The 14037-nt window shown below is 36.8% G+C and overlaps 1 protein-coding gene across 9 annotated transcripts in view; it reads left to right on the top strand.

Moving 5' to 3' along the window:
• REPS1 (RALBP1 associated Eps domain containing 1) overlaps window positions 1–14037 on the top strand; it is an 83440-nt gene that overhangs the window by 26265 nt on the left and 43138 nt on the right. The window lies entirely within an intron of this gene.

Here is a 14037-nt window from a genome sequence, read left to right as displayed (position 1 = left end):
GCAGTCTTGCCATTTATTTTATTGCCATTTTTCCAGTATTGTGAATACCTTTGGGACAGAAGATGTAAGTAGGTGGTCCAAATATTGTGTTTGGTCTGCATATTTTAGAAAATTATTTTGACTCCACACTAGCACTTGAAAATGGGAATATATTATAGAAAATTCCGTGTATCCAACTTTAGAAAAATCTCTTCATGGTGTCAGTATTCTTCAATAGCAGCAGTCAGCTAGAGTTGAATAGCAGCTGCTTCCTTTACACCTGCACTCCTTAGTTCACTACTTTCCTCACCTTGCCAGTTTTGCTAATTCATATTAATTGCTTGCTCCCATAAGGCATGGTTTTCAGTGGCTGCTTTAAGGGAGGTGTAGTACACAGTGATGGGATCAAAACCAAGAATTCCTTTTATCACTGTCCTCTATTTTTACTCTGTAATAACATTTCTCAAAGTATGGTCTCCAGACCCTGGTCTGTGGGGTCAAAGTTATTTTCATAACAATACTATTATTAATTACCTTTTTTACTGCGCTGACACTTGCATTGATGGTGTAGAAGTCATGGCAGATAAAACTTTTGGTTTCTTAGCACAAATAAGGCAGTAGCACCAGACTGTGCTAATATTGTATGCTGGACTGCCAAGCAGTTTCACTTAAGAATGCCCTTGGAGCCGGGCATGGTGGCTCATGCCTAGTACTTTGGGAGGCCGAGGCAGGTGGATCACGAGGTCAAGAGATCGAGACCATCCTGGATCCCCGTCTCTACTAAAAATACAAAAAAATTAGCCGGGCGTGGTGGCGGGCGTCTGTAATCCCAGCTACTAGGGAGGCTGAGGCGGGAGAATGACGTGAACCTGGGAGGTGGAGCTTGCAGTGAGCCGAGATCGTGCCACTGCACTCCAGCCTGGGCGACAAAAAAATAATGCCCTTTGAGTAGCAATAAAAAATACTAATTTTATTAAAATTTGACCCTAAGCATACATCTTTTTAATATTTTATGTGATAAAATGCTAAATGTGAATAAAACACTTTGGTTCCATAATGCCTATCTTGAGAAGTACTTAAATTATTGTGTGTGTTGAGAGCTAAAGTAACTACTTTTTTCATGAACGTCATTTTTCTTGAAAGAATAGCTGACTTAGGTATTGGGCAGACAGTTTCTTGAAAATGAAGGAAGTGGGCCTGCCATTTAAGGGAAACAGGTGATGTTCTTTGTTGCTAATGATAAAATTCACGCTTTCCAATGAAAATTATAATTTTAAAGAACTTTTATCTGCTACCATGTGCGATACTTCCCAATACTTAATGACTTTTCTGGTGAGATCAGTAGTGATATTAAGAAATGTGATTTGTAAAATATTTTACAAGCAAAATATGTCACATTTAGAAAAGTTTCTTGATGTGGTTTCGGATTTATATTGAAATTAACCTTTAAGCAACTACCACTTGTTGAATTTTGATGTAGTATCGAAGAATAATCATCAAAATTACCTAAAAAGCTATCTAAATACTCCTTTTCCAGCATGTATCTGTGCAAAGTGTGAATTTCCTCTACACTTTAAACGAAGCAGCATATCACAATAAATTGAATACAAAGGCAGATAAGAGAACCTTTTCCTAAGCTAGACATTAAGGAAATTTGCACATTTGTAAAATAATACACTCTTCTCACTTGATTTTTTTTTTTTTTTTTTAGTTTTGGAAAATAGTTATTTGTATGAAACTGTGTTATATGTGATAGGATTATTGTTTTACATGAATTTATTGATACTTTTTTATTTCCCGTTTTAAATTCTAATATCAATAAATATAACCCACAAAAACAAAAACTTAGGGAAAGGGGTCCTCAATAGTTTTTTAAAGCATGTATAAGGGATCCTAAGACCAAAATTACTAAGAATCACTGCTCTAGAGTCTACAACATTGAACCCCAAAGTGTTTTATATAGAGCCTCTGATACATAGACCATTGGCTCTAAAGCATTTTTGTAGGTATTAAACCAAAAGGGGGTTTGTTTCTAGATGGTAGGATTTTTAAAAATTACTTCTTGTGGGCTAAAAATGCATTCTGAAGTCTCCAAAGAGGCTGTTATATACCTCAAGTTACTCGACTACAGAACCTTTAACTGGACTGGTGTTTGGAATACATTTTGAAACTACTATTCCATAAGCAAGCACGGTTGAAGTTCTGTCTAGCTATGTCTTGGAGGCATGTGGGAACAGGGAGTCTTCAGACTACCTTGGCGTTGAATCCTTACTCTGCCACTTACTAGCCTCAGTTTTCTTTCCTATGAACTGGGGATAATGGTAGCCAACATTAGAGGATTGTTCTGAACATTAAGTAGAATAACAAGTAAACATTCCTAATAATAGGTATTTGCTATAATTGTTCCCTCCTTTATTGTAGATGTGAATCTTCATTACAAGGATTCCCATGTTACTTAAGTTAGTGAGTCAGAATTGTGGGGCCTAGTCTAACAAGTTGGTAGAACAATAGAAGTTATAGTGACTGGCTAGCCAGTGTTGTACATTTATAAGTCGATCAGACTAGGCTTTTAAGGCACCAAAAAACATAGCATGCCCACTGACCCAGTTCCATTTAAACTGAATAATTTTTACAAAAATGAAAGCGGTAGAATAAACTTCTCATTTTTAACCTATTAATGACTGAAAAGGGAAGATCCTAATTTTGATTCCATTTTATTATATTAAACTCATTCATAAAATTTCTTTTTGGAGAGGATATTGGCTGCTTATCTCAGTATTGTGTATAGTTCCAATGCATTCGTCATTGTGTCTTTTGAGTTTTTTTGTTTTGTGATTCAGCTCATGGATTCAGGCTCTTACATGTAATTGAGCATCTACTTGACTTCAGTTTTTTCTCACCAGGAATAAGAAGTAGCTTCCGTGTACCTTTATTGTTCTTAGCGTTCCCTGCAGTCTCATTCTGGGCATAGGAACAGAGAACCTCACTATGCACTTAACCACTCTTTGCTGTCGCTATGTGCTAAGCACTGTGGAAAATCAAAACATGCTTCAGGACTTCTTGGGGGTACTTGCCCTGAGGAAGCTGACATTATCCTGGCAAAAAGACCAGGTATAGCATGTCGTGGTGGAAGAAGAAAGGCATATATTTTTATTATAACTCTGCCGTTTATTGGGCCCTCTGGCCTTAGGCAAGTTGCTTTTCTCTTTTTTCCTCTGTAAAATGATAGTACCAATTCTACTCCATTATATCTGGAAGTAAAAATAGATGCTCATGTAATTTTCTCCTTGGAGAGTTCTTTGGGTCCTTATTAAAGAACTATTCTTGTTTTATAGTTTTAAAAACTCATTTCTGTTTTTAAGCCTATGGCATACAAGGCAAAAGGGCAACAACTAGAGACTGCTGATAGAGCAAAAAACGATAGTTTGGCAACAAGAAAAAAGTCACAGATTATTACAAAGAACAAAACAAAAACTGTTAATAGTGTTATTCCATTATGTGAAAGAAAAACATTCTACTTTTTTTAAGGCCCTGAATACATAATTGCAGTATACTACAATGTACTAATATGTTTACAAAATTTGCATTGTCAGAAATCTATATGCTTTTGTTCTCACTCATAAGTGGGAGTTGAACCGTGAGAACACATGAACACAGGGAGGGGAGCAACACACACCAGGGCCTGTTGGGGAGTGGGGGCGAGGGAGGTAACTTAGAGGACAGGTCAATAGGTGCAGCAAACCACCATGGCACACATATACCTATGTGACAAACCTGCACGTTCTGCCATGTATCCTGGAACTTAAAGTAAAAATGGTTTCCATAAAAATAATTTCCGCTCATGGTTTTAAAAAGTCAGATAGTTCACAAGAACTTACAATAAAAAGCAACCATTTCCTCTACTTTCCCCTTACCTGTACTACTTAGTGTTGTTTCCTGCAAAAACCACTTCGAACTTATTAAACTCTTTCTTCAGTGATTACTTCCATATCTCTTAAAACTCCACTTTATCTAGGTTTATCAGTTATAGACATTATCCAAATATAGAAAGTAAATGAAGATTTCATTCAAGTTACTTCTCTGTATTCACTCAAATTTTATGTCAGGTTGTCTGTTACCTTTGAAACTTTTCTTTCTTCTTGTCCTGTTAACACTTTTCTAAGTTGAAAATGTGAGCCAATGCCTTTTCCTTTGACCTTTCTTATACTTCTCCCACTCGGTTTCTTAGTGGTACTTTCACATATGTAATATTGGTGACATTTATATTGTTCTGTAACCATAATTAATTGTTTAATATGTTTTGACTTTAGGTTGAATCTAAAAGTTGAAAATGAACCAAAAATATTCATGTGATGACTATATAAATATTTTCATGGCAGAGCCAAGTATTCAGTATTGTACTATGATTACAGCTTTTCCCCTGGGGTTTCTTAACTGTCTTTCCTTTTTTCTCACAGTTTGCCTTCATAGCCGTTGAGTTCTTCTTCCTCTTTATTTTTCCTGAAAGCTTCCTCCTGGAGACTTCTGTCATTGTACTTTGATCTGGAGTGGTTGCTCTGTAGGCCGGTTGCATAGCTGACATCCTGCAACTTTTTTTCTCTGTTTTCTTGGCATGTATCTACTTTTTCCTGGAAGCTGTGTCTTCACACTTTGCTGAATGACATCCTTCAATATTTTTCCAAGAATGGGTTCATAGGAGATAAACATTTAAAAGTTTCTGCCTGGTTGAAAGTGTCCATTCTTTCAATGATCTTGATAGTTTGGATAGAATTCTAGGTTGAAAATTTTTTTTCTTAGAACTCTCTGGTTATTGCTTTATTGTTTTCTGATATTCAGTGTTACTGCTAAGTCTCATTCTAGTCTACTCGATATTTCTTACATGATTAACACTTCTCCGCCATCTCTAATGTTCTCCCCCATCTCTAAATGTTTTAGGATCTTTGTTTTCTCCTTGCTGTTCTGAAGTTCACAGTAATGTGTTTAGGAATTTTTTTCGTTCATTTTGAGCACTCTGGATCTTCACAATCTTTAAAACTTGTGTCCTTTAGCTTTGGGCAAAAAATCTCTTACTTTAATGATTTACTCTTCTATTTTCTCTGTATTTGTAGACCTTATTTTAATAAAAATTTGGTCCTTCTAGATGAATTCTTTTTTTTTTTGTATTTTTCTAATTTATCTTTAATATTCCTACTTCTGGAGACATTTTTCTCTATTTTATCTTCTAGTGTTTCTATTGAGCTTTGTAAATTTCAAGATATCTTGTTCTCTGATGGTTCTTTTAACATAGTATCTTGTTCTTGTTTTACAAATGGAGTATTTTCTAAAATCTATCAGAGAATAGGCACTAGAGTATTTTTAAGATTCTTTCCCTCTGTGTGGTTTTTTTTTTTTCTGTTTGTAAATTTGGCAGTCCTCTTCAACTTTATAGGCTTTCCCCAGGTGCTTACTGATCTTTGGTAAGCTGTTCATATTTAAGGATGAGGCAATGGAAAAACTGACTGAGTTCTGTGTACGTGGGTATAGCTTATCTTTTTTTGAGGGGGCGGGGAATAGGTTCTTAAAAGGCTGTCTTTCTTTTAGGTGGGGTGGGTCAGGTGCTGATTCTTAATTGGGATTGGTAAGTTCTAGAAAGACTTACCAGGGGCAACAGCAAATTCTATACCAGCTGTCCTAGTTTTTCTCTAACGTTTCATTCTTTTAGGTATGCCATCCAGTGCTTGTTTGTTTGCTTTTGTTTGGAGGGTGGGGTCTGGTTGCTAGTATCTGTGAGCAGCAGTGGAGATGGGGATCTTCATTCTCTGTCCCAGTCCCATCCCTAGTCATACCTAGCATTTCTGGGTGAGTCTCTGGGTTTTGTTGGGCAAATTGTTTCTTCTCCATGGGTATTCTTGGCACTGATTTCTTCTACCTTATTTCATTAGTCACTATTCTGTTTTCTAATTGCAAAAATTTATTGAAATTTTCTGTCAGCTAACTTCCTCTTTATTATTGTGGGTTTATTCCCTTACTGTCATTATAATGAGAGTCCTGAAGGCAGAGCAGGTAAAATCCTGGGTTCAGAAGTTGCAAATACTTAGGAAGACATGAGAGCGTCCTATATTTTAGAAGGCTTTCCATCAGAAATTATAACACTCATATTAATGCATAAAGGCATTAACTCTTGGCTCTCAAGAAAATGTGGTTTTCAAAAATAACTTAGTCTCTGAAGTCTCTAACTATATAAAGTCCACTATGTTCAGGGTAGTAAATGGAAAGTAATAATGATATTTCTGGGCCAGATACTTTTTGAAGGGCTTTATTGAATACAGTCTCATTGAATGCTCACAGCAACTGAAGGAGGTAGTGTATTATTTTCCTCAGTTAATATATGAAGAAACTGAGGCACAGTAAAGTTAGGTTCTTGCTCAAATACTGTATGAATGACGTAAACGATGATTTCCTAGCCGTGTTGATCTGTACAGGTGTTAAGTGAACTACAGTCTAGTTTATCTTTTTTCCTAGAAGTTAGTGGCTTTTTGGTAAATATTATGGAATGAAACATTTAGAAAAGAAGTCAGTACTGACTTCTCTGGGCTGATATTCCTTGGTAAAGCCAGTAAAGTTAAGGAAAACATTAACTTGCCTCTCTTGTCTCAGACCACAGAGCCAGGATCTTGTGCTGGTCAGTTAGATGTAATAGTCACTCATAGTTTTTAGTACTTGACTGTTGTTTACACACACACACACCCCCCTTTTTTTTTTTTTTTTTAGAGAGACAGGGTTTAATTCTGTTGCCCAAGCTGCACAATTCCTAGCTCACTGCAGTCTGGAGCTCCTGGACTCAAATGATCTTCCTACCTCAGCTTCCCTAGTAGCTAGCACTACAGGTGTGCCATCACACCCAGCTTATATATATATTTCTTGTAGAGACAAGGTCTCACCATGTTGCCCAGGCTGATCTTGAAATGCTGGCCTCAAGCAATCCTCCTGCCTCAGCCTCCCAAAATATTGGGATTACAGGTGTGAGCCATCATACCTGATGGACTATGTTATATATTTAAAGCATATTCCATTTCTAAAGATTTGTTCTATAGTTGTACAAGTGCACAAAGACATGCACAAAAATGTTTACGATATTACTTGTAGTAGAACACTGGGAAAACCTCTAAATATCCATCAGTAGAGGATTGGTTAATTTGTGATAGGCGCATCCATCCACACAATGAAATGCTTTATAAAAAAATGAGATGTATGCGGATAGAGAAAAATCTTTGAGTAATATATGAAAAAATAATGTACGGTGACCCTACCTGTGTAAGATGTATGTATTATGTGTGCTTGTGTGTTTGTGTGCATGTAGAAAAAAATTAGAGTATATGAAAGGAAGTGTTACTTTAAGTTTACCAATGTGGTAGCTTTATTGCAAGTTGCTTTCAGATTTATATTGCATAGCTAATAGGATACCTTGGGATTAAAAAGTTACCCGTCTTATGTAATCACCTTTTATTTTCATTTTATTTAAAAGAATTAATAATTGTACATATTCCTGGGATACAGAGTGATGTTTCAAATATATAATGCGAGCTTGTCCAGCCTGCAGCCCATGGGCTGCATGTGGCCCAGGATAGCTTTGAATTCAGCCCAACACAAATTTGTAAACTTACTTAAAACATCATGAGATTTTTTGGGGGTTCTTTTTTTTTTTTCTTTTAAGCTCATCAGCTATTGTTAGTTTTAGTGTATTTTATATGTGGCCCAAAACAGTTCTTCCAGTGTGGCCCAGGGAAGCCAAAAGATTGGATACCCCTAATACAATGTATAGAGATGAAATCAGGGTAAGTAGCATATCCATCATCTCAAACATTTTATCATTTCTTTGTGTTAGGAGCATTCAGTATCCTTCCCCTAGCTATGTGAAACTATATATTATTGTTAACTATAGCCATCCTAGAGTGGTGGAACTTATTCCTCCTATCTAGTTGTCATTTTGTGTCCCTTAACAAATCTCTCCTTATTCCTCCCTTTGTCTACCCTTCGTAGCCTGTGGTATACTCTGTTCTCCTTTTTACTTCTATGAGATCAACTTTTTTTTTTTCCACATATGAGTTTTAATTTTCTGTTCCTGGATTTTATTTCACCTAACATAATGTCCTCCAGTTCCATCCGTGTTGCCATGAATGACAGGATTTCATTTTTTATGGCTGAATAGTATTCCATGGTATATATTATATAGCACATTTTCTTCATCCACCCATCTGTTGTTGGATACCTGGGTTAATTTCATATCTTGGCTATTGTGAATAGTACCACAGGAAACATGGGGGTGCAGTGTCTCTCTGATATAATGATTTCCTTTCCTTGGATAAATTCTCAGTAGTAGGATTGCTGGATCATATGGTAGTTCTATTTGTAGCTTTTTGAGGGACCTCATACTGTTCTCCATAGTGGTTATAACTAGTTTGCATTCCCACCAAAAGTATATGAGTTCCCTTTTTTCTGCATCCTCGCCAGCATTTTTTTTTTTTTTTGATAATAGCCAGCCTCCCTGGGGTGAGATGATACCTCATTGTGGTTTTGATTTGCATTTCCTTGATGATTAGTAGTGATGAGCAGTTTTTCGTGTATTTGTTGACCATGCATATGACTTCCTTTGAGAAATGTGTTTTGGGATCATTTGCCCATTTAAAAATCAGTTTTGTTTTGTTTTGTTTTGTTTTGTTTTGTTTTTTTGCTGTTGAGATATTTCAGCTCCTTGTATATTTTAGATATTAATCTTCTGTTGGATGGTTAGTTTCCAGATATTTTCTCCCATTCTGTAAGTTGTCTTTTACTCTGTTGATTGCTTTCTTCGCTGTGCAGAAGTTTTTAGTTTGATACAATCCCATTTGTTTATTTTTGCTTTTGTTGCTTATGCTTTTGAGAACTTATTTATAAAATATTCGCCCACACTGATGTACCGAAGCATTTCCTGTCTGTTTTCTTCTAGTAGTTTTATTATTTTGGGTGCTATATTTAGGTATTAGATGCATTTTGAGTTGATTTTTATATAGGGTGAGAGGTAGGCATCTAATTTCATTCATAAAATATATAATTTGGCACAATGGCTCACACCTGTAATCCCAGCACTTTGGGAGGCTGAGGCGGGCAGATAACTTGAGGTCAGGAGTTCGAGACCAGCCTGACCAACATGGAGAAACCCCATTTCTACTAAAAATACATAATTAGCCGTGTGTGGTGGCACGTGCCTGTAATCCCAGCTACTTGGGATGCTGAGACAGGAGAATCGCTTGAACGCAGGAGGTGGAGGTTGTGGTGAGCCGAGATTGTGCCATTGCACTCCAGCCTGGGTGACAAGAGTTTTTTGAGAAACTCTGTCTCAAAAAAAAAAAACCAAAAAACTATCTATCTGTATCTCTGTATTTCATATGGATATCCAGTTTTCCCAGCACTGTTTATTGAAGAGACTGTCCTTTCCCCAATGAGTGTTCTTGGCACCTTTGTCAAAAATCATTTGGCTGTAGGCTGGGTGTGGTGGCTCATCCTGTAATCCTAGCACTTTGAGAGACTGAGGCAGGCAGATCACTTGAGGTCAGGAGGTCAAGACCAGCCTGGCCAACGTGGTGAAACTCCATCTCTACTAAAAATACAAAAATTAGCCAGGGGTATTGGTGGACACCTGTAATCCCAGCTACTCAGGAGGCTGAGGCAGGAGAATCGCTTGTACCCAGGAGGTGGAGGTTGCAGTCAGCTGAGATCGCGCCATTGCTCTCCAGCTCTGGGTGACAGAGCAGGACTCCGTCTCAGAGGAAAAAAAAAAAAGAAAAAAAAATGCGACTGATTTTTGTATATTGGTTTTGTTATTTTGCAGCTTTACTGAGTTTATCAGATCTGAGAGTTTTTTGGTAGAGTCTTTAGATTTTTCCATTTATATAAGATCATATTACCTGCAAACAGGGACAGTTTGACTTCTTCCTTTCCAGTTCAGATGCCGTTTCTTTCTTTCTCTTATCTAATTGCCCTGGCTAGGAGGAATTGTTACGTCTGATGGGGATGTAGGAACTTTAAATTCTATATCCTTAACTACTATTTTATTTTACCATGAGCATGTACATTTTATAACATTAAAAAAACAAAGCATGGTAGTTTTCAGTATTATAGCAACAATCACTAACTGGCCCTTGGTGATTTAGATTTCCTTGGTGAGTTAGAAATCTAATGGGAGCAGTTCGGGAATCTATATCCTAACGGGTATTTCAAGTGGTTCCATGGTCAGATAACTGTGCTAGAGAAAAAGTGAACTGCATACAAATATGCATAATTAAGATTAAGAGGAAATCACTATAGAAAGAAGATTAAAAGAATGAGGCTGCTTTGAATGATGCTCAACTAAGAAATTAAAAAATATGGAGATGATAAATGATTTTCTAGGAAATTATCAAATCTTAGAGATGGTAAACCTAGCTTATTTCAGACAGAATGGAAGAAACTGAAAAACATATGAGAGCTATTGCCTCACCTGTATCACAGGTGAATTATTTCAAATCTTCATGAAACACCTAATTCCTAATCTATTTAAAGTATTTCAGAGCAGAGAGAAAAAAGTAGTTTGCGAGCTCTGCTGAAAAAGCCAATATAACACCAACTCCAAAGCACGGCAAAGATTATGTATGCTTTAAAACTTAATTGTTCTAAGATTGTGGTTAAACTATTTTATGAGTATTATTTGAAAAAGTAATACACCACGTCTAAATGAAATTCATTCCAGGAATCAAAGGAAGGTTCTATGTTAGGAAATCTGTTAATATACTTACTTATATCTTAATATACTTAATCTCTTATATCTTATTGATATACTTATTAATGGACCAAAGAGAACAATTATGATCTTTTAGTTTTCTGCGCAAAATCTGCATATGATAAAATTAACATCTTTATGTGGTTTTTGAAAATATGAAACCCAAACAAGATTCTTAGAGGAACAACAGAACTAGAACTAGCTTTTTTTTTTTTTTCTCCTTTTTTTTTTTTTTTTTTTTGAGATGGAGTTTCCCTCTTGTTGCCCAGGCTGGAGTGCTATGGCGTGATCTCGGCTCACTGCAACCTCTGCCCCCTGGGTTCAAGTGATTCTTCTGCCTCAGCCTCCTGAGTAGCTGGGATTACAGGCATGTGTCACCACGCCCGGGTAATTTTGTATTTTTAGTAGAGACGGGGTTTCTTCATGTTGGTCAGGCTGGCCTCAAACTCCTGACTTCGTGATTCGCCCACCTTGGCTCCCAAAGTGCTGCGATTACAGGCATGAGCCGCCGCGCCCGGCCTTAAGAGTTTCTTTAATCAGAGATATTGGCAGAGTGTTAGCCAGTATCATGCTTAATGATAAAACACTAGAAATGATCTTGTTAAAGTTTGGAACAAGACCATAAATCAGTTGCTGCCCCCAGTAAAATCTCAGTTTATTCTGACAAATGATTCTAAGGATTACTTAGAAAAATAAGTATATGAGGATAATTCAGAAATGTCTAAACAGCAAAAAAATTGAGGGGTGGACTAATCCTATCAGATGTTTAAATATTATAAAGCTAAAGTAATTAAAACACGGGGTTACAGCTCCAGGACTAGCATACAAAACTGTAACATAAGGAGCCCAGAAATAAGCACATATAAATATAGGAGTTGCTTTTCGAGTTAATGGAGAAAAGATGAGTTTTTAAATAAATGGTTAACTTTTTCTTTTTTTTTGCGGGGGGAGACAGAGTCTTGCTCTGTTGCCCAGGCTTAAGTGAAGTAAAACCATCATAGCTTACTGCAGCCTTGAACTCCTAGGCAAGTGATCCTCCCACTTCAGCCTCCTGAGTAGTTGGGACTATAGGCATGTGCCACCACATCCAGTTAATTTTTAACTAAATTTTTTTTCATATAGATGAGATCTCACCATGTTGCCAGGGCTGGTCTTGAACTCCTGGCCTCAAGCAGTCCTCCTACCTTGGCCTCCCAGAGTGTTGCAATTACAGGCATGAACCACTGCTCCTGGCCTCAATAGTTAACTATTGAGGAGGATCAAAAGGATATCTGATTTGTTTCTCATTCCAAAATAAATTCCAGTTTGGTCAGACTTGTATATTTTCAATATTAATCATAAACATTCTAGAAGAAAACATGTATAAAGACCTTTTTTCTGAGTCTAGCAAACCCAAAAGTCCTAAAGGGGAAATGACAAGCTTGTATAAAAATTGGAAAATTCTGTATCACCAAAACAGCTTTTCTGGAAAAAACAGATAAACTAGAAAACAACATGTGCAATATGATCTGGTTTCTGCCTAAGTCATCAGCTCCATCTGCTGCATTCCCTCCTCCCCATCAATTCTACACACACTTAAGCTACACTCTGGTCTTTCCTTCCTGAGGGTGCTCAGCAAATAGTCATTGAATAAATGAATTAATTCCATGACAGTTTGCAGGTCAATATGTATAATATAATAAAACCTTTTTTTTTATGAGATGGAGTTTTAGTCTGTCACCCAGTCTGGAGGGCAGTGGCATGATCTCGGCTCACTGCAACCTCCATCTCCCGAGTTCAAATGATCCTCTCACCTCAGCCCCCCAAGTACTTAGAATTACCGGTGCGCACCACCACACCTGGCTAACTTTTGTATTTTTAGTAGAGATGGGTTTCACCGTGTTGGCCAGACTGGTCTTGAACTCTTGATCCCAACTAATCTGCCCTCCTTGGCCTCCCAAAGTGCTGTGATTACAGGCATGAGCCACCACCCCTGGCCATAATAAAACTTCTTAAAATGAATAAAGAAGATTAACAGTCCATTTAAAGTTGCCAGAGAACAAGTTGGGCAAGTCAGGAAAAGAAATGCAAATGGCTAACAAATATAAAACTTTTAATAAATACCAATTAAAACAGCATTGAGATTCTGTTTCCCTTCTTGAACACTACCTCCTCATTATTAACCATTTCCCTGGTATCTTCCCAAAATGTCAACAAACCATACTGTGATCTCCTTTTAGGTCTTCCCTCTGTCTAGCATATACCTGGCATATATTAGATGCATTGTTATATAAACAAAAGTATTTAAGGTATGTAATGATCCTCTAAGAGGCGTCAAGTGGGCAGAAGAGTAGAGGATTGGGGCTGCGTGACCTTGCCTTTTTAAACTCCCCTTTTCCTCATAGTTCCCTTGATGGTGTTAACCTGCCTGTTTATTCTCTTTGCACTTCTACATTTCTTCAGAAGGACATGCTCCTTAGTGGCAGGAACAGGAACTTCTTCCAGTGCTGGTCAGCCAGCAAAAATGACTCTTTTTTGTGTATGTAAATAAATGGCTGTTATTGTTGTGATACAATTGCTTAATCGTTAGTAGGTGCTTTTTTTGAAGTCCTGTGATTACTTTTATTCAGACTTAATACCACAGCATCTCAGATACCTTATCTTCCTTTGAGTGTTATGGAAAAATAGACTAAAACTGCTCTCTCTGTACAAAAGTTTGTGTTATTTGAAAAGATACAACAGGCATGCCTAGTGTTTATTTTAAGATAAGATTATAATATCTGCATAGTAGAAACCTCCAGCTTTTAGAGTTACGATTTTGTAATCTGAAATCCTATTTTTTGAGTCTAATATTTACTTGTGCTAGCAAGTCTAGAAATACTTGTTGAAAGACTGGAATGATTAATGTAGATCCTTGAACACTTTCATGCTCTAAAAAAAAAGAGACAAAATTTTGTTTGTTTTAAAGAAGAGTAGTGTAGCCATATTAAACACATTTGGAAAATAAGAGGGAAAACCCGACTCTTAATCTCATCTAAAAAAATCGTGATAGACTTTTTAAAAATAGTTTCCAAATTTGTATTTATGTGGTTAAAATTAGGTATCTTGCCTTTCTTCCCCACTTGATAAATCCTTAGTATTTTTCCATGTTGTTACATCATTTAAAGACCGTCACTTTAAATGGCTGCATAATAGTCTCTTAGTCACATGGTCCTATTGTATGTGCAGTGCTTATGAGTAAGAGTGGGTGGTACGTTGTTTCTTTAAAAATGTGACTCATAACAAAAAATTTATTCTAAGAAAAT

The sequence above is a fragment of the Gorilla gorilla genome, chromosome 5, assembly GCF_029281585.2.
Source record: "Gorilla gorilla gorilla isolate KB3781 chromosome 5, NHGRI_mGorGor1-v2.1_pri, whole genome shotgun sequence".
NCBI lineage: Eukaryota > Metazoa > Chordata > Mammalia > Primates > Hominidae > Gorilla > Gorilla gorilla.
Note: the sequence above shows the minus strand (reverse complement) of the source record. Positions and strands in the feature narration are given on the sequence as shown.